The sequence below is a fragment of the Equus caballus genome, chromosome 14 (assembly GCF_041296265.1).
Source record: "Equus caballus isolate H_3958 breed thoroughbred chromosome 14, TB-T2T, whole genome shotgun sequence".
Lineage (NCBI taxonomy): Eukaryota > Metazoa > Chordata > Mammalia > Perissodactyla > Equidae > Equus > Equus caballus.
Window position 1 is genome coordinate 80,960,273 of NC_091697.1, and position 21,551 is coordinate 80,981,823.

General features: G+C 35.3%; 1 pseudogene; it reads right to left on the minus strand.

The window, feature by feature from the left end:
* Nucleotides 1-1,225: 1,225 nt before the first annotated feature.
* Nucleotides 1,226-17,394, minus strand: LOC100073203 (glutamine amidotransferase-like class 1 domain-containing protein 1 pseudogene; annotated as a pseudogene).
* Nucleotides 17,395-21,551: the final 4,157 nt, after the last annotated feature.

A 21,551-nucleotide genomic window follows, 5' to 3' on the forward strand; every position in this document is an offset into this window, starting at 1 on the left:
AGACAGAAAAATTGGACTCTAAAGGTGTGAGAAAAAGTTTTGATATATTAACATGTAGAAGGTGAGCAAGAACAAACCACGAAAACGAAGACAAATTAATTAGCAGCACTGAGGACTCAATCGAAGTCATAAAGACATTGGTGTACTTTCTTTTATCATTTTTTTCATTAGAATTCTGCAACCTGGATATAGCCATGAGTATGGCACAGAGTTGGCTTAATCTATTACTATGCAGCCATGACTGGGGTAAATTCTACAATGTCACATGATTTGCTTTAGAATAGATGTAATTGGAAAAAACGTCAAAATTTCAAGTTAAAGGTCAATCAAAGAAAGAGGGCTTGTGCCTCCTGATCTTTCCTTCAACCCAAGTAAAGTGTTCCGGGATCCATTTGCTGGACAAACACAGTTGGTTTGCATGCCAGGGTAGCGACCCTGAGTCCCTCCCAGGTGTTCTCTCTTCTAACGATTTTACCAAGAACTTTCCTGACCCTAACATTTACTGGGTCTTCAACAAGAGTAGTAATGGAGGCCTACATACAATATGTCAGATATTTAAAAGTTGTAAGTCAATCTAACGATTGTTAAATGAAATATATGCTATTCTTTTACTGTACTGAAATGCCTTTGTAATAGCAAATTGAAAAATACGTGCAAAATTATAGTGTTCATGACTCAAGTCAACAAAATGTCAAAGATGTCTGATAAAAACAATGAATATCAACAAAAAATTTTTTCCGATAAAATCCACAACTCAAGAAGGTGAGATTAAATCCTATTTTTAATCAGTGATTATTCTTTGCCATAAATGACTTTTAAATGTATTAACAAATTTCATCATGGAAATCTTTCACAGATACCTGAAATTACTTCCTATTTTTAAAAATGTGAGCATACTGGAGCCAGCCTGGTGGTGCAGGGGTTAAATTTCTACACCCAGCTTCAGCAGCCTGGGATTCGCTGGCCCGGATGCTGGGTGCAGACCTACACACGGATTGGCGAGCCATGCTGTGACAGGAGTCCCACATATAGAGTGGAGGAGGATGGGCACAGATATTACTGCATGGCCACTCTTCCTCAGCAAAAAGAGGAGGATTGGCAGTGGATGTTAGCTCAGGGCTAATCTTCCTCAAAAAAATAAAGTAAGCATATTATCTCCATAAATATTATCTATATTTTCTTGTCTTTTTCCAGAGCTCCATCTTTACATATTTTATTTCTATCATCATCTCAGTGATGTTCCAGTTATTCCATCCGAGGAAAAAAGTGATGAGGTAGCGGTCCGGCACAGGTGCATGGCGTCAAGCTCACTGACCCTGAAGCTGGCGCCTGCGTCCTTCACGAAGTCTTCCACGACGAGGCACAGGAGGGCGAAGCCTGGTGCCCTGATGAGCTCATACTCCGAAGGCTCCGTCATGCTGTTAGCCTTGGAACACCCAGGCTCTGTCCTCATTGGTGGCACAGCTAGGGGCGGTGACGCGGCGGCCAGCAGCGCAGATGGGCTCGCTCTCAGAGTGGCAGTGCCGCCCGACTCGCGCCAGGTCAGCCAGGCCCTGGGACAGCTGGGACTCAGGAGGGCGAGGTCTCCGGCACCGGAGATGGACTTCAACTTGGTGGGGCTGGTGGAGGCCTTGAGGCACAAGTCCTGAGCCCAGCGCGCATTGCTTCCGTTCAGGTCCGCGAAGACCACGGTCTTACCACGAGGCTGGCCATGTGCAGGCTGCAGGCGGCGCACGTCAGTGGGAAGCAGGGCAGGAAGGACTGAGCAGACACACCTTCGGCTGCGCCACAGGCTGCGCGGAGGCGGGTGGGCCAGCTTCAGAGCGGGTGGGAAAGACGCCGTCATCCTCTGCCTGCAGCCGCTGAGAAAACCAATAAAGAAATTGAAAAACATGAGACAAGTCGTTAGAGAAACTAAGTGTGGATTTAGTCCTTCGTGTTGGGAGAAGGCAACTCCCCACTAAAAGCCATTTTGCTGTCCAGGTTCCCTGGGTCACTTTCAGACAGTCCTGCTCTTCCCACCACAACCATGATAGGACTTCATCCTTTAAGGGGCACAAGGAGAAAGGGACAAAGAGTACACATGTTAAAAGGCAAGGAAGACAAGAATTTGAGTGTGGTGGAAAGTGACTGAAAGAACTATAGCGGAAGCGGATGGTAGGGTGAATACAGGCGGGCAGGAGACTTCGATGAGGTAGGCAAAGAAATGCGTTTGGGCTTTCTGTGAGAGAGCTAAAAGGACTGATGGACATATGCGGAGAGTGAGAAATCTTTAGTTTGTCGGTGGAAGCGCCACTTTACGATTATTTTTTTTCCATCAGCTCCTTTCTATCTTCATTTCATTCTTGACCCAAGTTATGGATAAGGCTGGGAGGTGGAGAGAGAAACCTTATCAAGAGGCTGAGCATGTAAAGCAGTAAATTGTTGTAACTGAGTGGAAGTACACACAACATGGGAATGAAACTAGCGTGAGGACTGATACTACAGGGCTATACGTCTTGGGCAGTGAGCTTATGAACTATGGTGAGTTTAACTGGTCGAGTCTTTGGCAGCTTATTCCCTGTAGAACTTGCATCTCAAGATGCTCAGGCTCGCAAAAGCAGAGGACTCCAGGCCAAGGTTTCTAGACTGGAGGCTAGACAGGTTCCACTGGAATCATCAATTCATTTATTAAAAATGCTGTGTGTAGGCCACACTCACAGGCTACTGAAGCAGAACCATTAGCGTTGAGATCAGGAAATGCACGCTGAAAAAATATCTCAATGGACACCACACTCCTGATAGTAAGGCAACCTTTTATAAATCAAGATTTTGAAAAATTCTTCTGTAGATTTTCTGTGGTTTAGGAAGAGGTTATCAGATCAGACTTTAGACACAAGACAGGCTACAGCATAGGGAGAGACAGGGAGACAGACTGACTTACATTTAGTTTCCTAGACATTTCCACATGCATTTTAATTCGACACTCAAATGTAACTAGGATTTATTTTGTTGTGTGTGCTTCTGATGCTTTGGGGGAGAAATGAAACATTAAAAAAAATCAAGTTTATGTAAAACTTTTTTTTTCTGGTTAAGGCTATTAGATCATTGCCATGATTACTGAAGGATGATAAAACTGAAGATATGTCAGTTTTGAGCTGTATTATTTTAGTACACATTTCGCATGCAACCTATTTATAGACTTTAGATATATGGAATCTTTAAGAAAATTATGTCTATGCTATTAATTTCAGCATGATTTGTTTTCCCAAATTATGTTTTTAATGAAAAGGAACCAAAGAGTCAGGTTGCCTAGAGTTTGCCTTAATTGGTGATCATAGGGTCAGTAGTTATTTTTGTAATTGCTAATCAGCAACAAAGTAAAATTCAAAGAATATGCTTAGAACCCAAGAGCAAAGAGAAGTAAAATGTGCAAAAAGGAGAATGGTTTATTATAATTCTAAATATTTAGTTTAGATTTAAACATATAGTCTGTGCTGTTTCCCATTCTGACCTAGGTGGGTAACTGCAAGTTTATTAAGAAAATTTTTTCTATGAAATTCTGATATTAAATGTATTACATATTTGCTGATGTGTCTAGATAATATTAACTCTTGTATTATTCATCTTCATCACACTGGTGCCAATCCTAAGGAACAGCGAGGTTAAGTTGACAGCCCAGGGTGAAGAGAAAAACTATTAATAAAATTCACCTTTTCTGATCTTATTCTGGGTTCCTATATCACACCTCACACCCTGGATTCTCTGTGGATAGACAGACGTTATGTTCAATCATTTGAAATCATTCCATCTTGAAGTTAAGGGTTGCAGAAGTACCAACAGACATTTTCATCACTCATCTGAACAACACAAACACTGAGGAATAAACAACTGAAGAATGTCTCAGAACATCCTGATTTTTAAAAACTTATGTACAAAATGAGTATTAAAAATTATATATTTAAAAATACTTTTATGTTTGCATATTAGACTATATCTATAATTCAGCAGTAAAATCTGGAAGGACTGTGATGGAAATATAATTTTCAATTGAACATAGGCTACCTACATGAGTGTTCTAATTTTACCTAATATATGACAGAAAAATCAGATACTGTAATTACATCGCTATACAGACTTCATCTAAGATTTAAACAGAAAATTGAAGAGATATGATGAATGGCATCTATGTTAAAGTTTGGGTCATTTATTTTATTGTTTTCAAAACAAATGTATATTGGAGTAAACTGGTAAAATTTTTAAAAAAACTAATTGGTATCATGGTTTTGCTTTTTTATTTCAGTAGTTGGTTGTGTTTTTCAGACTCATTCAAGGGAACTGAGTTTCTTAGTCAGAGATGGTTGGGCAAAATTGATCTTCAACAAGTACGTGTGGATACTGGGTATTAAATTCTGGAAGCATTTCCATGGGTGTTGTTAATAGTCACTACTACAAATGCCCTGGGTGCCTCTCCCCTGCCCAGTTTTCCCAGGACTCCATGGCCTTCCCCATATTCCATCAAACAGAGGGATCTTACAGGGCTTTGGCACTGCAGGTGACTTGTAGGACTCTGCACCATATTGTGGCCCTGATCCATCTGACAGGTCAGTCTCCCTGAACTATGATTATAAATATCCATCACTCTAGGATTGAGGACTTAAGGGTAATTGGTACTGTGTGTTGAATAAGGGGAAAGCAGCCCCTGGTTGAGAAAGAAAAATTTAGCTTCCCTGAGACTAAGAAGGGAAGTTTTGGATTTAGGAAATTTGAGGCCCATTCTCATGGTACAACTGTGTGTTTTGTGTAAGGAGGCTGGATATATGGCAAAATACCTCCCAGGCAAGCTTAGAATGAAGGAGTAGAGCTACCCTTCTTTGAAAGGGCATGCAAAACGTTGAACAAGGAATCTCAGTAGTTAACAAGAAAAACAGAATAGCAGAATGACTTTCCCCAATTTTCTCTAGTCTCAACTAGATTTCAGAGACCAAAGTTCTCCCACATATGAACTGATATTGAACATCTTTCCACTCTGTGAATGAGAAATTTGATTTGGGAAATATTATCATTTTTTTACACCAAGTAGTATTGGACAAATTTATACCTACTGGATTTTTTTTTCTGATTTAAAAAGAGACATATGTTCATTACTAAAAATCTGGAAAGCACTAAAAATTAACACTAGAACAACAAAAACATTGACTGTATGTTACTTTATTGCAAGTAGTAAAGTGTCATTCCAAGTTGTGCCACGGTAAGACATGTGATTAGTTATTACACACACCCTTGTAACTGGCTTTTAATTTTTCTAAGCCTTCGTTTTGAGTCTTGGTATGATTCTCCACCTTTTTTCTTTTCTTTGAGGTTTTATTTATATGTGTAGGAAGAGTTAACTGACTCCTGAGTACTGAGATATCACCAGTGTATATTTATTTTAGTTGATATATTTGTTCATATTTCCAATAGCTTATTTTATGCCTTCTCTTCTTCATATTTCCATTATTTTCTCTCTCTCTGTCTCTTCTGTTTGTTTTCCTCTTTTTTTAGGGATTAGGAATTGTAAATCCTGTGGAGTTTTTGTGTGAAATAATGCTTAATATTTCTCAAATTGTCACTGTTTAGAGTAAAAGTGTGTCCAAATTCCAAACATGCAAAGGTGATATTATACCTTTATTTTCTATGAATATTATCTAATAAATTTCCCGGTTTATTTATATCATAACATACTGTTCCCTCTCTTCCTTCTCTTATCTACATTTTTTAAATAAATTCACTAATGCCAATAAATAGCCTTTTAAAACATTGATTTCGTTGATTATGCATAACAACTGATTTAACCACTCTTTATTTATTTATTTATTTGTGGTACATTTAGATGTTTTCCCAACACTGCGGGAACATTCTGGAATATAAATCCCTTTCAGTTTCTTTAAACAACTTTTAAAATCAATTATAGAATGGAAGATTGAACCAAAAAAATTATACCTAATTCAGGGTTCTTTATATACCATGTGTAATTGCTTTTCAGAATGTTATGTTTTAGAATCCTAGTGTCTGCATGTAAGAGTATGTGTTATATCATGCCTTCTGTAGCACAGAGTATTTTCATAAAAACAACAAAAAAAAGTCCCTAAAAAAAGTTACCTTTATTTTGTCTTACTTTGGAATGATTCTAATGCTAGCAACCTAATACTAGCTTGAATATTTCATGTTTGCTAGCAATTTGCATTCCTGTTCAGATTATCATCTAACCACGTTCTTTGCCTGTTTTTCTATGTCAAAGACTTTTATTGATTTTTTTGAATTTAAATAAATATGTTAAGTATAAAAACACTTTGTTGAATTTGAGACAAATACATGTGATTTTTTAACATCCAACTCTTCACCTTATGGAAGATGTTCTTACATTCTATGAAGAACTTAAAATATGGATGAAGACAAAAATCCTTCTTTCTCCTTGCCTGTTCACCTACTAAATGGCAAGGCACCATCTTTCCTTGGAAGGTAGAAAGTCCACAAGAAATCAGGAAGATTTATAGTGATATTTCTAGTTTTCAAAGCTATATCAATTTCCACCTCATTATGGCCTTTAAAAGCATTTCAATAGGAAGTGAAAGAATCTGTAACCTACAATCTTACCTGAAATTTGATTTACTTAATTTAAATGATCTTTGGAGGGGAAACTCTGAAGTATATTAGAGATTAAATAGGATATCAAGTGATAGAAAACTAAAAGTAAATTTTGAAATGCAGTTTTATCATTCAGTTATTTTTGTGATAATTCAAATAGAAGTATTTTGGAAACTGCTATATGTTAATTACTAAGAAGTTTAAAAATATAAGCAAATATGTACTTGTGGATTATTATTTTAAATAAAAAGGCTATAATAGAACATATTTAACTCCCAAAATATATACAACTCCACAAGTTACATCTATCTGTACATTGACAATTTTTTAAATAATCAGTGAAATTACTGGCTTTAAAATTTTATAAATTAACTTCAAAGAGTTAAATTAACTTTTAATAATCCATCTAAGACAAATATAAAGTTTTCCCAAAAAACTTAGATTTCTTTTGAATTTTATAAAGGTTCTAACCTATTCATGTTAAAATATAATGCTGTTACAACATTTATCTGTAATTCATATTTTATGAAATCTTGATATGTGTCCAAATTTCTGTCTATATTGCATGTAGCACTACTGAGAAGTATTATACGGTGCCTCCATTCATTCAATAAATATTTGTTAGGTAGCTTTTATTATGCATAATCTCTTTTTTCAATTTTGTGAATTCAAATAATGGTGGATCTTTAGAATTCAAAAGTGTTCAGTTTAGAATTTATGTGGTATCATTGTATATATAGTATGTACACGTACACATATATAATAATTTGAGTTATTTTGAAAATTAGTCTGTGGCATTATATTTGCATTACCAGTAACTAGGATATAATGGGGAAAATGGAACAATTATTAACTAAAACTCAAAAGACTCATTTCCAGACTTTCCACTCAGTAGCTGTGACCTTGATTTCTCACTAACCATTCAGAAGCTGTAGTTGCCTAATCTTGGGGGCTGCAGTTTTCTCATTTAAAATATGATAGTTTCAAATTATGTAGTCTCCAAAGTATCTGAATTCTTTAATACTTTTTTCTGCATGAGTCATTTGGAGTTAGAGCCAGCAAGAATCGCCGCGAATATCTTATTCCCTTTTTTATTCTTAGTGCATTTGATCAGATAAAAGGTACATTTTCTAGTTTCAGAGATAGAACCAAATCAATGTCTGCCACCTCCACAGATGTTTGCAGACATAAAAATCACAGAGTTTAGATGAAACACAACTGAACTCCTGCCCTCTCAAGTAGAAGAGAAGAAAAAAGGAGAAAAACAGGAATTCCAAAAGAGGGAGAAGTAAAGGCTTTGTTCCCATTTCAAGTAGGGTTATTTCTTTAATGATTTAGAGAAATTGACGAGAAGTAGAAAGTCTAGAAAATGGGCTTCTGACTTTTAGTTAGGTGTTGGTCCACTTTTGCAGTGTAGCACAGTGACTCTTGGTATGAACATGATTTTATAGGCTAAACTTAAAACTAATTATTCAAGCTTTCTTCCTTTTATGTCGGGCGGAGGTCTCAAAGACAATGAATAAGTTGTAAATGTTTACAGGGTCTTGTTTTTCCTAATAAGGCTCAGACAAGTCACCTGAGTGCTTCAGCTGGGTTGATGCTTTCAAGAATTAGGAACTTTAGGCAGAAAAAGTAAAGTGACTTGGACAGTGTTGCAGAAATAATATATGTCAGAGCTTTATTCAAACCTAGTCCTTCGTAATTCAAGAACCTATATTCTTAACATTGTATTAAGTTGGGTTCAGTGATACGCTTCCATCATAATAGTAGTTATTTTTTATCATTATTTTCATGAGCAGGATGATTGCTAGACATGCCAGGAATACTTGAGGCTGGATCTGGATCCCTGAGTTGACTGTAGTCCCTAATTCCTAGGCCCCTTTCCCACTGATCCGAATGCATATCTACTTTACACTGGGATTTTCATTGTTGAACTACAGAAAGAGGATTCTTTCTGTCCTTGACTAATTCCCTGGAATTTCTATTTTTATTTCCTTTTTATTCTTAACATGGTAAATATATTGCATGCCCAACCAGTGACTTATCAAAGCCGTACCCTTCAACGCCAGTGATCCAGAAAATAAGTACTTACTTAACAGGTAGCTATAGATTTATTTCCTTGCTTTTTATTGAAAAAAGAAATTTTATGTATTTCTAATCTTGTTAGTTTTTCTATTTAACTGAATTCCTATAGCACGCATTGAGCAGCAATTTGGTTTTTATTTTAGATATATCACATTCTCTCCATCAGTAAAATATGAATTAATTTGATAATTTCTAATACTATTTTTTGACTGACAGATTTGTTTTCTTCATAATTTAATTAGTTGGTGGGTAAAATCACCTCCACTGTGAACTCAGATTGTCCAAGTTTGACTTTTCACTCCAGTTCCATATTGGGAAGCTGACACTATCTGCTTCCCATGTCTAAGGCCTAGTTTCCTCATCTCGAAACCCATGATGATAATCATACCTTCCTTACAGTGGCATAAAAATAAATGATATAAAAAATTAATTTTGTCATTTTTGATAGATACTTCTTAGTAAATATAGGCTTTTTGCTATTAATAATAAAGGATTACCAAAATAAAGACATTTCAAATTAATTTAAGTAAAAGTTTATTTGTATTGTCAGGGGTGAGAGTCATTTTGAAAAGTGTTCTTTAGCCCTGGAAAATAAGGGATTTTCTTTTCCTGTGTATGTGCCGCTATTGCCGGGAGGTGTCTTTAGAAGTGACTGTCTCCTAGTAGCAGTCTTAGTGAAGGTTTTCTTGACTCTAATTTGCTCTGAAAGATTCATGTGGTTTTTAAAAGTTGCTGTAAGCGACTTTGCAACTGAAATTGAAAGTTTGGCTGACCATATGTCATTTCAGATTTAGTTCCAGAGAAAGATAAGATCATCAGGACGAACGAGGAGCTGGCTACTGAAATGTATGACAATAAACAAATGTGAAAATATAACCAAAGAAAAGAGCTACATTCTCTTTGCGCCAAAATTTGAAGTTCTCCTGAAACGGACACTAATTTCGTTAGTTCACTTAGTTAACTCGAAGACATTTTTAGTGACGAAAATTTCGGCCTCCAAATTGACCTAAACGTTTGTTGGAAAAAGAGAACTCTGGCTTAAGGCAAGACTGTACCTTTAACCTCACCTGCTTTTTTTGTACAGAATGCCATTGGTCTCAAAATATACGTAGAAAAAGCTCAGAGGTGATCTTTACTACATCTAACACATTCTGCCTTGTATTATCATAGTGATCTTTGTATATGCATTATTTCTCCAATTACCTAGCATGTCATTTTAAATATGTTAATTATCATGTTATAAACAGCTTTATATTTATGTGCATAGAAATGTGTATATAGGAAGGAGTGAAGTAATGAATAAGCCCAACTATTGGAGGAAAAAAGGACAAGACTCAGAATAAATGTCATCATTATTTGATAGGATACCTACAGGTTCAACTTCATATTTAAAACATTAGTCTATATAGTCCATTATATTTACATTGATCATCTTACAATAGGTTTTTCATTTGACATACATGTCTCTAGATTCTTTATTTCTCATTCTTTGAAATCAATTATTCTTTATTTGTAATATTTCCCTCTATGTTTTCCAATTTGTTCTAGTGGTTAACTTAGAGATTGCATCTGCATCCTTGCATTAGGACAATAAGACAAATTTTGAGAGTATTAAAAATGTAACGCAAGCATTTCTTTTCCCTTTTCCAAAAATGCTAGGAACTTAAAACACTTTATCCCCATGGGCTCTACTCTATTATACTCCTTCTTGCCATATATTTTAATTACATATATTTGAGACCGTATAAAACATTACTACTAATGTTATAAACAGTCAATATTCATTTATATTTACCCATTTATTTAAGCTTTACAATGCTCTTCATCCTTGACGCACTTCCATGTTTTTATCTGGAATCATTTTACTTCTGCTGAAGAATGTGCTGCATATTTCTTTCAACACTTTAAATATACCAATCCCCTGTTTTCTGGTTTCTTTCATATTGTTTCTCCAGTGAAGTTTTTTTCTATTTTCAAGATTTTCTCTTTGTCTTTGATTTTTGACAATTATTCCAAAGTGACTAATGCTTGATGTTATGAAATGAATGCATAGAGGCGAGATCCGTTCAAAGTGCAAGTTGGGTCAATGGATTTGAATGTACCACAACACAAAAAGTTTGGTGATATTCTTTCATATCCCATATTATGACTATCTTTATAAAACTACCATTTATCAATTTTTTTATATATCAAAGAAAAATAGCCCCAGTTATCTGAAAAGATTATCCTTATCCAATTCTCTTCCATTTTCTTACTACATAATTGTTAAAAATGTAAAGTTTGAAAAAAAACCTCTTTTATACGTATCTGCATGTGGTCTTTGTATTTATCTTGGTTGGGACCCACAGAACTTCTTGATATTCTTCATCTATTTTGGAAACTTCTCAGAAGTTAACTATTCTAATATTGTTCTGCTCAATTCTCTTTCATCTTCTTTCTGTGCTTCTAATTAAACATATGTTAGACCTTTTACTCTGTTGTACATGTCTTCCATGCTCTTTTCTGTATATTCTACTCTTTTTTGTCTCTGTACTTCAGTTTGTATTTTTTCTATTGACTTGTCTTCCATTTCAGTAACCCTATCATTGGCTGTCTATTCTATTTTTATATCCCTCTACTGAGTTCATAATCTTATGCATTACATTGTTCACTTTTAGAATTTCCATTTGAATCTTTTTTATATGCAGACATATCTCACTTTGGACAGTATTGTTCACTGAAACTCTTGCCTATTGTAACTGTGTCTTTGCTTTGTGCAGCTCTCTAGTCTCTGGAACTATGCAAAGCAGGGACATGGTTTCAACATGCACACGTTTCAGTTAGTACAGTGTCATGCAAGGTAAGGACTCCTAGTATTCTAACTATATACTGATATTCTACACCTTTTCCTTTCTTTTCTTTTTTTTTATTGAGTTCATAATAGTTTACATCAATGTGATTTTAGTTGTGCGTTGTTTTTTGTCTGTCACCACCTAAGTGCTCCCCTTCATCCCCTGTGCCCCCCAACCCCTTTCCCCTAGTAATCACTGAACTGTTTTCTTTGTCTATGTATTTGTTTAGATTCCACATATGAGTGAAATCATCTGTGTTTGTCTTTCTCAGAGGGACTTATTTCGCTTAGCATAATTCCCTCCAGGTCCTTCCATGTTATTGCAAATGGGATGAATTTGTTTTTTTCTGGCTGAGTAGTATTCCATCGTGTATATATACTACATCTTCTTTATCCATCATCAGTTGATGGGCACTTGGATTGTTTCCATGTCTTGGCTGTTGTGAATAGTGCTGCACCAAACATAGGGATGCATATGCTACTTTGGATAGTTGATTACAAATTGTTTGGGTAAATACCCAGTAGTGGGTTAGCTGGGTCATATGGTAGCTCTATTTTTAGTTTTTTGAGGAAGCTCCATACTGTTTTCCGTAGTGGCTGCACCAGTTTGCATTGCCACCAGCAGTGTATGAGGGTTCCCTTCTCTCCACATCCTCTCCAACATTTGTTATTTTTAGTCTTAGTCTTAGTGATTATAGCCATTTTAACAGGTGTTAGGTGGTATCTAGTGTAGTTTTGATTTGCATTTACCTGATGATTAGTGATGTTGAACATCTTTTCACGTGTTTATTGGCCATTTGTATATCTTTGGAAAAATGTCTGTTCATTTACTCTGACCATTTTTTGATCGGGTTCTTTTGTTTTTTATTGTTCATCTGTGTTAGTTCTTTATATATTATGGAGATTAACCCCTTGTCAGATAGATGATTTGCAAATATTTTCTCCCAATTGGTGGATTGTCTCTTTGTTTTGATCCTCATTTCTTTTGCCTTGCAGAAGCTCTTTGGTCTGATGAACTCTCACTTGTTTATTTTTTATTTTGTTTCCCTTGTCTGAGAAGACATGGTATTTGAAAAGATACTTTTCACTTCGATGTCAAAGAATCTACTACCTATATTATCTTCCAGGAGTTTTATAGTTTCCAGGCATATCTTCAAGTCTGTGATCCATTTTGAATTTATTTTTGTGTATGGTGTGAGATAGTGGTCTACCTTCATTCATTTGCATGTGACTGTCCAGTTTTCCCAATACCATTTATTGAAGAAACTGTATTTTCTCCATTGTATGTTCTTGGCAGCTTTGTTGAAGATTAGCTGTCCATATAGTGTGGTTTTATTTCTGGGCTTTCAGTTCTGTTCCATTGATCTATGTGCCTGTTTTTGTACCAGTACCATGCCATTTTGATCACTATGGCTTTGTAGTACATTTTATTTTGTATTGTGATGCATCCAGCTTTGTTCTTTTTTTCTCAGGATTGCCTTAGCAATTGGGGATCTTTGGTTGCCCCATACGAATTTAGGATTCTTTGTTCTGTTTCTGTGAAGCATGTCACTGGGATTCTGATTGGGATTGCATTGAATCTGTAGGTTACTTTGGGTAGTATGGACATTTTAACTATTTTTATTCTTCCAATCCATGAGCAAAGAATCTGTCTCCATCTGTTTATGTCATTATCTGTTTCTTTTAGTAGTGGCTTATAGTTTTCATTGCATAAGTCCTTCACCTCCTTGGTTAAATTTATTCCTGGGTACTTTATTCTTTTAGTTGTGATTGCAAATGGAATTGTATTCTTGAGTTCTCTTTCCGTAAGTTTGTTATTGAAGTACAGAAAAGCAACTGATTTTTTAACTTGATTCTGTACCCTGCAAATTTACTATAGTTGTTAATTATTTCTATTAGTTTTGTGATGGAGTTTTTGGGGTTTTATATATATTAGATCATATCATCTGCAAACAGTGAGAGTTTCACTTCTTCACTCCCTATTTAGATTCCTTTTATTCCTCTCTCTTCCTAACTGATCTGGCCAAAACCTCCGGTACTATGTTGAATAAGAGTGGTGATAGTTGCATCCTTGTCTTTTGTTGCATTCCTGTTCTCAGAGGGGTGGCATTCAGTTTTTGCCCATTGAGTATGATGTTGGCTGTGGGTTTGTCATATATAATCTTTATTATGTGGCGGTAACTTCCTTCTATACCCGTTTTGTTAAGAGTTTTTATCATAAATGGCTGTTGGATCTTGTCAAATGCTTTCTCTGCATCTATTGAGGTGATCATGTGGTTTTTATTCCTCAACTTGTTAATGTGGTGTATCACGTTGATTGATTTGCAGATGTTGAACCATCCCTGTGTCCCTGGTACGAATCCTTCTTGATCATGGTGTATAATCCTTTTGATGTATTGCTGAATTCAGGTTGCCCAAATTTTGTTGAGGATTTTTGCATCTATGTTCATAAGCGATGCTGGCCTGTAGTTTTCCTTTTTTGTGCAGTCCTTACCAGGCTTTGGTATCAGTGTGATGTTGGCCTCATAGAATGTGTTAGGAAGTTTACCATCTTCCCTAATTTTTTGGAATAGCTTGAGAAGAATAGGTATTAAACCCACTCTGAAAGTTTGGTAAAATTCCCCAGGAAAGCCATCTGGTCCTGGAGTTTTATTCTTTGGGATGCTTTTGATTAATGTTTCAATCTCTTTCCTTGTGATTGGTCTGTTCAGATTGTCTGTTTCTTCTTGACTTAGCTTTGGAAGGTTGTAAGAGTCTAAGAATTTATCCATTTCCTCTAGGTTATCTATTTTGTTGGCATATGGTTTTTCATAGTATTCTCTTATAATTCATTGTATTTCTGTGGAGTCTGTTGTTTTTTCTCCTCTTTCATTTCTGATTTGGTTTATCTGAGCTTTCTCTCTTTTCTTCTTTGTAAGTCTTGCTAGGGGTTTATCAATTTTGTTTATTTTCTCAAAGAAACAGCTCTTTGTTTCATTGATCCTTTCTACTGCCTTTTTTGTTTCAATAGCATTTATTTCTGCTCTGATTTTTATTATTTCTCTCCTTCTGACTTTGGGCTTTGTTTGTTCTTCCTTTTCTTATTCAGTTAGGTGTAGTTTGAGATTGCTTATTTGGTATTTTTCTTGGTTGTTAAGGTGAGCCTGTATTGGGATGAATTTTCCTCTTACTACCGCTTTTGCTGCGTCCCATATGAGTTGGTATGGTATTTTTAAATTTTCATTTGTCTCCAGATATTTTTTGATTTCTCCTTTAATTTCTTCAATGATCCATTGCTTGTTCAGTAGCACGTTTTTTAGTCTCCACATCTTTGTCCCTTTCTCAGCTTTTTTCTTGTAGTTAATGTCTAGCTTTATAGCATTATGATAGGAAACTATGGTTGCTATTATTTCAATTTTCTTAAATTTATTGAAGCTTGCCTTTTTCCCAACATATGGTCTATCCTTGAGAATGTTCCATGCACACTTGAGAAGAATGTGTATTCTGCTGTTTTTGGATGGAGTGTTCTATATTTGTCTCTAAGTCCAACTGGTTTAGCTTTTCACTTAATTCCACTGTTTCCTTGTTGATTTTCTGTCTGGATGATCTGTCCATTGATGTGAGCGGGGTGTTGATGTCCCCTAGTATTATTGTGTTATTATTAATATCTTCTTTTTAGGTTTGTTAATAGTTGCTTTAGAAATTTTAGTGCTCCTGTGTTGGGTGCATAGATATTTATAAGTGTTATTTCTTCCTGATGGAGTGTCCCTTTAATCATTATATACTACCCCTCTTTGTCTCGCTTTACCTGTTTTATCTTGAAGTCTACTTTGTCTGATATAAGTATTGTGACACCAGCTTTCTTTTGTCTGCCATTAGCTTGACGTATTGTCTTCCACCCTTTCACTCTGGGCCTGTGGTTGTCATTGTAGCTGAGATGTGTTTCCTGGAGGCAGCAAATTGTTGGGTCTTATTCTTTAATCCATCTCAGCACTCTCTGTCTTTTTATTGGAGAATTCAATCCATTTACGTTTAGGGTGATTATTGATGTATGAGGGCTTAATGCTCTCATTATCGCTTGTTTTCCTGCATTTCCTTTTTTTCTCATCCTGTGTGTTTTGCTCTACACATTGAATTGCATGGTTTTTTATGATGTGTTCCTTTGTATTTTCCTTATTTATTTTTTGCGTCTCTGTTCTGCTTTTGTTTAGTGGTTACCCTGGGGTTTGTATTCAGAATCTTGTGTGTAAGATAGTCTGTTTTCTGATGACCTCTTATGTCCTAGTCTAAACTGATTCGGTCCATTTCCTCCTCACCTCCTAAAGTGTTTTTCTCATATGTTATTCCAACTTGTATTGTGAGTTCATGGTTAAAGTGACAAGATTTTCTTTGTTTTTGGTGTTTTCTTTCCCTTTAGCCTAATGCTGTAGTTGAATATTTTCTATCTTATTCTGATTCTGTCTACCTATTTATCTCCTTACTCTGTGTTTTGTGATCCCTTTCTCACTTTTTTTCTTTTTTCAGGTATGAGGGCCTTCTTGAGGATTTCTTGTGGGGGGGTCTCATGGCTACAAAGTCCCTTAGCATTTTGTTTATCTGGGAAAGATTTAATTTCTCCCTCATATCTGAAGGATTTTTTTGCTGGATAGAGTATTCTTGGTGAAGATTCTTGTCCTTTAAAGTTTTGAATATGTCATTCCATTCTCTCCTAGCTTGTAAGGTTTCTGCCAAGAAATCTGCTGAAAGCCCGATGGGGGTTCCTTTGTAGGTTATTTCCTTCTGCATTGCTGCCCTTAGTATTCTTTCTTTATCATTCATTTTTGCCAGTTTTACTACTATATGCCTTGTGGTAGGTCTTTTTACATTGACAAATCTAGGAGATCTGGAAGACTCTTCCACACGTATTTCCCTCTTTGCTTAGATTTGGGAGTTCTCTGCTATCATATCTTTGTGCACACCTTCTGCTCCATTCTGCTTCTCTTCACCTTCTTGAATACTTATAATTCTTACATTGCATTTCCTAATTGAGTTGGATATTTCTCAGAGACTTTCTTCATTTCTCCCTAGTCTTAATTCTCTCTCCTCCTCTGTCTGGAGCATTTCACCGTGTCTATCTTCAATTATGCTGATTCATTCCTCTATGATATCCACTTGAGCATTCAGGGAATTTATATTTTGTTTTATCTCTTCCATTGTGCGTTTCATCTCTAATATTTCTGATGGATTCTTCTTTATAGTTTCAATCTCTTTTGTGAAGTAGCTCCTGAAGTCTTTGAATTGTTTCTCTATGTTCTCTTTTACCTCATTGAATTTTTTGATGATAGCTATTTTGAATTCATTGGTGTTTGGCTTACATATTTCTGTGTCCTCCGGACTGAGTTCTGGGTGCTTGTCGTTTTCTCTCATCTGGAGATTTGATGTAGTGTCTGATGTTGGAAGATCAGGTCTTTCTCATTCTGTTATTATTCAGTTGCAGTTAGAGCTTATGGCCACTGGGTGGGGGTGAAGAGCCTTGTATTCTGAGCCCTCTGCCCCTAGCTGATATCCCAGGCAGTGGAGCGGTGGGGTGTGGGGCGGGTATGGGCAGGTATGGGCAGGGTGCTTTCTCCTGCATGCAGTCTGGCATTTCTTGATCAGCTCTTGCTATCTGGTCTCCTGGGGCCTTGGCTTGATGAGGTCACCCCCCGCAAAAGCTTTTGCCTAGTTAGAGGGCTTCCCTCTGGGCTGCAAGGTCCCTAGGGAGTCCTTAGTGATCCTGCGAATGAGCAACCCCTCCCCTGCTCCTCCCAGATCCTCCCACAGTCGTGGATCACAGACTTTAAGGGAGGGAGTGAAGTTTTCTCTTACCCCATTCCAGCTCCTCCAAGGGGGGCTCCAGCCTCTCCACCCTCCATCATGTGGCTGTGTGTCTCTCTGAGGTTTTTGTGTTGTTAGGAGGTCTTCTGTTGGAGTATGGATGCCCCTTTTGATTGTATGTTGGAGGGAAGAGAGTCCTAGGCAAGTTCACTCTGCCATGACGCTGACGGCACTGACGGCCTCTTTATTTTCTTGAACACATTAATTATACTTATTTAAAATTCCTTCTTTTTAACTCTATTAATTATGACAGTAATACTTGAAATGCTAGCATGTGATGAGATAAGGAGTTGCTCTATAAAGTAAATTTACTACATCACTGCTTAATCCAGTTGATTTTTTTTCATATCAAGAATTTCAGTGACATAAGCAGTTATTAATTTACACTCCAGTAGCAGCTTTTTATCTTCTTGACCTTATCAATTTTAGTTTCAAGTGATATTATGCCATTTCATATTTAGTATAAGAACCTTACAAGTGTACACTTTCATTTCTTCCATCCTGACTTTTGTGTTATAGCTATCATACAATTTACTTCTATAAATCTTTAATGTGTAGTTATTATTTTTGCTTTTAATAGTAATTAGCTATAAACTGATGTAAATAATACGAACAAACATATTTTGTATTTTGTCAGGTAGTTACCAATTCAAGTATCATATGTCTTTTGCCTGAAGAGCTTCATTCAACATTTCTTAATGCAGGTCTTCTGGTAATTAACTCTTTCAGCTTTTGTGTGTCTGAAAGCTTTTAATTCACTTTCAGTTTGAAGGATATTTTCATTTGTTTTAGAAGTTTAGATTGGTAGTTCCTTTCCTTTCTAATTTTTCAGGAGGTTTAAAGATATTTCTCCGCTGTATTCTGGATTGTAGTTTTTTCAACGAGAACTCTGCTGTCACGCTTACTTCAGTTCCTCTCTGCAGATGTATCACCTTTATGTGGGTGCTTTTAAGATTTGACTCTTTATCACAGTTTTTAAATAATTTGATTATGATGTGCCTTGTTGTAATTATTTTCATATTTAATATGCTGTTTCATTGAGCCTCCTGGGTCTATGGACTAATAGTTTCCATTAAATTTGTTTTTTCAAAAACAATTTTTTAAATAAATAAAATCTTTTGTATTTCAAAATTGGTTTTTCAAAGTTTTTATAAGCCCCCTGTCTTCAAGGACTCCAATTACATGGATATTATGCTTCTAGAAACAGGTCCTAGTGCTGTCATTTTTTTTCACTCTTTATTTATCCATGTGTTTCATTTTGTTAGTTTTTATTGCTATGTCTTCAAGCTCATTAATTTTGTCTCACTTGCTCTTAATCTTAATTTTTTAAAATCACATGTCATTTTCATCTCTGAAATTTGATATGTGTCTTTTTTATACCTTCCATCTGTGTATTTAACATAATCAACCTTTCCTCCAGCTTTCTGAAATTACAGAATAAGCTTATAATAACCGTTCAAAAATCTTTTCTACTAATTCTATCCTCTGTGTAATTTCTGGATTGGTTTCAATTGATTTATTTTTGTCATTATGAGTCAGCCTTTGCTGTTGCCTTACAAGCCTGACAATTTTGGATTGGATATCAGATATTTTATTTTTACATTCTTTGGGATCGAATGTTTCATATTCTTATAAATATTCTTGTGCTTTGCTCTAGAAAACTGGATATTTTTGTAATCCTATGAGTGTCCTTGAACTTTGATTTTTTCATGTTTGATTTTAAATTTTATTAGATGGAACCAAAGCAACATTGTTTCTAGGACTATTTTCCCCTGCTGTTGAGGCATAATCTTTTGAGCACAATTCCCTATGAATTATGAGGTTTTCCACTATGGTGGTTGGGAACAGGAACTATTCTTGATTCTATGTGAGATCTATAATTGTTCCCTCTAATCATTCAGGTGGTTCTTTACCCAGTGATGTGTAGTTTTCTTCTATTCATGCACTAGTATTATTTGGCTGGTGCCTTGAGGAAGACTCTCATGAGATATTGGGAGTTCTCTTTCTGTGCCGTTCTCTTCTCTTTGGTACCTTGCCCTGTGAACATGTGTCACCTTGACCTCCCTGAACTCATAGCTACCTCTCCTTAACTCTTGAGATCATTGAGCTTCATTTGAGTTCTCTCACTCTGCACTGGGAACTGGAAACTCTTTCTAAGCAATGAGTTGAGATAATTTTAGGACTCTTCTTGTTAGTTTTTGTCTCTCTAAGATCATTGTCCTTCATTGTTTAATGTCCAATGTGTTGAAAGCCCTTGTTTCATATATAAATGGTCTCATTTTTACTTTCTTCAGACGGGAGGGTAAGTGTAGTTCTTACTTTACCTAAATCCAAAAGCAGAAGTCCAAAACCTTTTTGTTTTTCTTTCTAGAGTTTTGAAGTAGATGTCACATCTATATATTCAATATGAATGAGCAAAGCTGTGATTTGAAATAAAAAATAAAACTACAGAATACTTTCTCAGTATATCAGTATTTCATTTTGTAATGAATTATTGTAATTTCTTAAATGATATCTCTATTTGCGAGAGGAATTTGATAACAGAATAAACTGTCTTCATTTAAGTGGAACTTCATTGAAGATTCATTTGCCATCATACTTTAGAATTTTGTTTATGGTAATTTTATGTAAAGAAATGATCAAACCTAATGACAATCCATGCTCCTATATATTTACTGTATATGTTGCTTTTCTTAAGGCAGTTTTAAAATTCTCATCTTGCTTTACATATAAGACGTGTAATCATTACAGTTATTGAATAAAAATACATCCATCAGTAAGAACTAGCAATTATTTGTTCACTGATTAGTAGCAGCTATTAAATAAAAACTGAAACAACAACAATAAAAAAGCTAAAGATATTGAGAAGACTCTGCATGGGTAGAGATGCTTTTATTCATTGGAAATTGAAATGTGAAAATAGCTACTTAAGAGGAAGATTTGGATAATATCCTTAAGGTTGAACACAAAATAAGTTATAAAGCAGTTTTCATTTGCTCTTCATGCATCTATGAGTAAAAAATTATGAAAAAAGGTGAAATAAACCCAACAGATTATACATTTACTTCCAAACCATTAGTCCTTATCCATCTGTTGAAATATGAAAACAGAAAGGTTTCTAGAAGATTAGCATATATTTTCAGTATTTTTGACTAATACACATCTGAAAATCAAGTCATTTTTGGCATCCACAAGAAATACAGTCAGTAAATATTTTCCTTGTATATCACTTACAGTGTATTTACATTTTAACATTGTATAAAAGACAAATGAACTGCAGTTCATTAAAAAGTAGGTTATACATACATACCAGTTTTGAAAGTTGTATCTGATCACTATTCTAGTTTTGCATGTTTAACAGAACTCCATTAGCAAGATAATAGTTTATTAAACACATGGGCCTTGAATATAAACTGTAGTTTTGACTAATTTTATAGAACAACATACATTCTAATAACAGGAAAAATTTAATCCTTTTAGAGCATTCTTTAAGCAGTTAGTTTTTTCATTCATTGTTGTTCAAAACAATCCCTGGTGTTTGCAAATTTATACCAAATATTTTCTATTTACATCCGACTTAAAGAATAGTACTTTAAAAATATATGAAAGATATAATACTATTATGGTTATTAGCTTACGAAAGATACTCTGACCCTTCCCCATTTTTCTTTGCTTTTTCCATAGTCTGTGGGAATTAGAGCCTAAACTAGCTGAATAGGCTAATAAAAATAACAAATCAAACCCAATATCAACCCCAGGATAGACAGGAAGGGCGTCCCGAGTGGATGTGAGGTATCATCAACTCCCTTTCCCTCACAAAACTTGTTCAAAAGAACAGAGTCCAATTGATGCAAACGGACAGCAAATATATCACCCTTGCAATTGTTCCTTCCATTTCTAACCGTTGCCAATCACCTTTTCTGGAACAATGTATTGTTATTGTCTTTATTATTTGAAGTACTTCTCAAACTTCCCTATTCTTCTCTTTTTCTGTAAATCCTAAAAAAGAAAATCTCTTTAAAAAAAAGAAATAATTTTTTAAAAACATGAAAAGGCTAAAGAGAACTTTCACTTTTAATTCAATGTATGTCATTTTTTTCTTTAGAAATAATAGAATATAATTTGCTTCCGCAAAAATTATTTATTTGAAAGGAAAAAATTTCAAAAACACTTAAAAACATTAAGTATAATACAA